The 5,188-nt window shown below is 34.3% G+C and overlaps 1 long non-coding RNA gene across 1 annotated transcript; it reads left to right on the top strand.

Moving 5' to 3' along the window:
* Positions 1–289: 289 nt before the first annotated feature.
* Positions 290–2,574, top strand: LOC120355698. Its single transcript, XR_005573749.1, has 3 exons — positions 290–335; positions 1,057–1,135; positions 2,148–2,574. It is a non-coding gene; the product is annotated as an uncharacterized LOC120355698 (long non-coding RNA).
* Positions 2,575–5,188: the final 2,614 nt, after the last annotated feature.

Genomic DNA, 5,188 nt, shown 5'->3' with positions numbered 1-5,188 from the left:
GTAGTTATCCCCAATCACACTCACCATCAAATCACCTTTGTGTGTGAGATATCAAGATATCAAGCCGTTCTTGGACTTTTCACCAAGCCTATCCTATTATAATATTAAGCGAGCAATTTCGGTATATCTGTTTATATTTCAATATTTTCATATCCAGCTATCTGTTTATTTATGTTCAACAGATCTCGAAAACAGCTCTAACGATTTTCATGAAATTTGGAATATAGTAGGTTCATGATATCAAAATTCAATTGCACTAGGTCTCATCCCTGGTAAAACTCGCTGAAGGACATTAAAAGGATAATTCATCCCTGGCTGAAAAAGTGAGTTAACGGGTGAGTATGTGAAAAATTAAAATATCACATCCCCAAAATTCATAAGATGACATATATGGTAGCCAGCTGTGAAATATAAACACGGTCATTTTAGAGAATTGTGTTCTGTTTATCAATGAATAAAAATAACGAGCGAAGCTCGGTGCCCCGATTTAATACACAATTTGGCCATTGCCCATCACACTTTTCGTAAATCAATGCAATACTTATATACAGAGTGATTATAGAAAGACTCAACACTTCCCTGAATTGTCTGTGCATGGCCAATCGCATTGCCACCTCGCTCACCGGATTTCACACTGATGGATTTCTTCCTGTGAGGTTTCATTGAGGATAAGGTTAATGTTCCACCTCTACCAGACAATCCAAATGACCTCTGAAATCGGATAACAATCAGATTGCTGCGGTTTCACAAGTTACGCCTGATAAGCTGGTACGAGTGTGGCAATCGATTATCTGTGGGATGTAAGTTGCATTCAATCAAAATAACCACCACACCTTAAACTTGGGTTTTGTTACAAAATGACACCTTTCTCAATTCTGTAAGCAATTTCAATAAATATTTATGTGTTTTCAAAGTTCTAAAGTCCTTTTATAAGCATCCTGTATTTCATATCAGCAATATCAGCTGGGAACCCTATGATAATGAATGGTTGATCACATGGTTTCTGTAATCACTGTAATTCCAACTAGGTACTGTAAAACTTGGCAATTGTTACAGCCACCATACCGGTCAGGCGATAAGGCAGATGATAAAAAAACAGCTGATTTGGTGAAACTCATTCCAACTGGGAACAAGGGTGAGTTGAAAACTGAATTGTTGAATTTCATTCCAACTGGGAAACAAGGATGAGTTGACAGCTGATTTGTTGAAACTCATTCCAACTAGAAACAAGGGTAAGTTGATGTAGAGCTGCATTTCCAGGAATACAGATACAAATGAGTGGTATGCTTGTCTACTTGATCATTTCCCAAAAGCGGATGTATCATTCTTAGGTCAGTAATACTAATAAGAGCTAGTATTCTTATGCCCTAATGAAATATTAAAGGGTACTGTGCCATATTTACAGTGACATATAAAGTGTTTACAAGTTTGTGTTTCTTGAATGGTTATCCAAAGTTTCATAAATAAGTCAATATTATTCATTACAAGTGGCAATTGAGTGGAATATTACTAATTAATTTATTAATTCAAGTCATCTAAATTCAAAATTTATAATTTTAATGTTTATTTTGGACTCAAATTTTATAAAAATTGTAAACGTGAAATTCTAACCTTATCTTGGACTTTGTCACTTATAAATTTTGGAAGAAAAATAGCACAAGGACTACCTCATTATTTCATCTTTCAATGTTATTACATTAGTGTCATTTGCATTGTAAATAAATAAAATAAAAATAAGAATGAATATGCCATATTTATTATGTCCCAATTTAAAATTGAAGTTGAGAAAAAGAGTATATTCAATTTTAATTCATTTTGACTTCAATTTGAGTTATAAAAGCATGCTTAATATACTGCCTTGTAAATAAAATGGAAAATATATATGTTAGTACTATACTCTGAGTGCCAACAAGCTCCTTTCAAAATTCAAACTAGCCAAATTTTGTCTAATCAGAACCTTCTCAATCATTAGTACCATAAGATCTTATTCTGAGCTTAATGCATAAAACCCGTCCTTAGTAGCCTTGCGTGAAATAAGACATCAGAGCTCTTTGTGTCAAATTAGGAAGGTATTCAAGAACTTGACAGTTCGTAGATGGGAGAGTATCCATTATATATATTAATGAGAATATAATTTTATATTCTAGACAAATGTACAGCGGATGCAACCAGTCAGGAGTTCTATGATATGATGCATAAAGAGAGCTTCGACCAGATAAAAGCAGTGGGAGAGATGTGGAACAAAAACAATGCAAATGGTGACATTGTAGCAGCAATCGCAAATAGATGCGCATCACATCTTGGATCATGTTTCAAAAGAATATGTGAGTGATATTTGTTGGCTCAACGAACACATGTGGAAAACCGAAGAGGGAATAATACAACAAAATAATGAATGAACAGTGAGAAGATGATGATTGTATTATTTTCTCATCTATTAACAATATGGTTTTCATTTGCATTAATACAGAAAACAAAATAGATTCTTTTTTTCTGTATTTTTATTTTCTTCCAGAATGTATTGGAGTTGGTTCTGTATTAATGTGAATAAAGAGCAAATTGTATATGCACAAACCTTTACCTAATTTTTCTCTACTCAAGTGAAATAAATAACAGTTTTCCTAAACTTATGCCGATCCAAGAGGGTTATGTAACATTATTATTTATTTTGAATTAATCTGAAATAGCTAACAAATGACATGCAACGCAGACACCAGACAGAGACACAAACCACTCTCGGTCTCAGACAGCACCGTATCGCGCATGTGTAGAGTTATGTCCAGGTAGAGTTATGTTTTTTGTTGTTTCAAAGGTGAAAGGATAGGTTAGAGCTTTAGGATTTTGTTTTGAAATTCAAAGTATTAAATATAAAAGGGTTAGGGGTTAGGTTATTTCAAGTTATATTTAATAATGTTTCATAAGGCAAGGTTAGGTTTTTGCTTTAAATTGCAATATGCTAGAAAGGGCTAGAAAACAGGGAAAATCATGGTTTTTGATATTTCAAAGGTGAAAAGATAGGTTGGGGGTTGGGATTTTGCAAATTGCAATATGCTGGAGGGGATTATGCGTTTTTACAAAAATTTTGTTTATTCATAGTAGATAGAAAATGGGCAAGCAAGCTCAAAATCAGCTGTTTTTCCCCCCTCCCCTCCCCCCAGCGTCATCCCCCACCCGCCCCCCGGCCTGGGCAGGGTCAGTGGGGTCACATGACAGTTGGTTAGTGACGTCATCAGCTGTTCAGTGACGTCACTTGACCTCGAAATTTCCCGCCACAACAAAAATTTCCCTCCTTTTTTCCTAACCTCAAACTACTAGAAGATTAGACAAAATAACCACATAATCTTTTTTTTTTCCCGCCAAGGGTGCACGCGCGCGCACACGCTCAGTGCCACTAGAGAGTATTGATTTCACAGACACACACTCAATTGTTTGTGTTGTAATATGAAATAGGCTATTGAAATTAAATATTTAGAAGTAGTACCATCATCACTATTGATTGATTTCCACCTTTTTACCCCTGCTGCTTTTTGGCATTCAAATTACACTTACTGCTAAGACGTTAGACGGTCAGGATTTTGGGTTTGGAGTTGATTGAATAATATTTATAGTTGCTACCCAATTTTTCTGAAGTTTAAATAATTGTAGATGAAATAGTAATGTTATTCAGTTCAGTAAATCCATTAAAGTGGAAATATTTTGAAGTGCTTGAAGATAAAGTCAGGTATCATTGAAGCTTAAGTTGAAAGTATTCTAAAACTTCATATTGAAATTGATTATTGAGAAATTAAAGGTTTTATGGTAGAATAAAAATTGGTAGAAGAAACTAAGATAGGTGAAAAACAACTGATTCTAAGTGCTGAATAAATTTTTTGCATTCTGTAATTCCGTGAATGATGATAGAAATTATTGTGATGTCAACGTACGTATTCTGGTCTCATGCATCGGGTACTTGAGTATCATCATAGTATAGTAGTAGTGAAAGTGAATATTGAGATTTTAAAGGTCAACCCAAGTAAATTAGGAAAATTCGGAAATTATTATGGGAGAATGTTTGAGGAAAATAGGAAATTTTTTTGATAAGTTTAGGTAGATCGAGGTAATCAGAGAATAAATAGGAAACTGTTTTATTAGTTATTGTTGATATGTAGTTTTGGAAAGTTGATGAGTAGTTTTGGCCTTGAGATGTTTAAACTAATAATTAGATATTGTAGATTAAAGTTGAAACGATGATCAAATCCTTGGGAATTTGTATAAAAATAAGTTGATTGAGATGTGGTGGTTAAGTTCCTTTATCAGTAATGTTTATTCTCGAAAAGGTGAATCAGTTTTATTATTGGAGATATTTTTTTTTTAGGTGTGATTTTTGCGGTAGGCATGCATAGTGATAGGGTAAAGATCCGTTGTGTTGGTGACGTTTCCTGTAGGCTGTGGGGAATTTTTTTGTTTAGTTGAGACTCAAGATTTAGAGGAGGACAAGGGGATGTCTTGCCTGTGTGTGTTGTTGTTGAATTTAGGTAATCGGCGCGAGTGTAGGTCCGTGTCCAGAGAGAACGGAGCACTGCCCGATAGTTGTCCATGTAACAAATCAAGGAATTTAGCTGTGACTAACCTTGCAAATTTGCACGGTGGAATTGTTTAATTTTAGCGAAAGGCACCGAAGATGGTGTGAGCTAAGATTTTTTGTATCTAGTAAATGGTCTGGTTCATTCGAGAGTTATGGGGCTCATCAGTAGAATAACGTAAACCAAAATCTAGAATATTTAGTGAGTCTTCGTAGTGATTGTAAGGGAAACAATCAGCGTAATGCAGTTTAGGGAAGCCCAGTCAAAAGGTTCGTTAATGTTTGGTAGGAAAGTCAGCCGCAAAAACACAAGTAATAATTGGTGAAAAAAAGGGGTATTATTGAGTTTGAAGTTGCTTCGAAATTTGGTATGGTAACAAAAATTGAAGGTTTTAGACAATTAATATTTAAAGTGATTAGTTAAGGTATACAAATAAAATAACAGAGAGACTTTTTCGAGTACCTAGGTAATGTTAAAATGGTTATCAGTGAAAGTAGAAATGAATATTGGAACAGTACTGAACGGGTTAAATTAAAATAAAATTAACAGTGAAATTCTTCTAGTTGAATTTGAAATGGAAAAGGAAAATCTCTTGAGTTAAGCATGAGTTTAAATTATTCTGTAGT

Source organism: Nilaparvata lugens, unplaced genomic scaffold, assembly GCF_014356525.2.
Source record: "Nilaparvata lugens isolate BPH unplaced genomic scaffold, ASM1435652v1 scaffold4293, whole genome shotgun sequence".
Classification (NCBI taxonomy): Eukaryota; Metazoa; Arthropoda; class Insecta; order Hemiptera; family Delphacidae; genus Nilaparvata; species Nilaparvata lugens.
The sequence above is the reverse complement of the archived record's forward strand: the minus strand, read 5'-3'. Positions and strand labels throughout refer to the sequence as shown.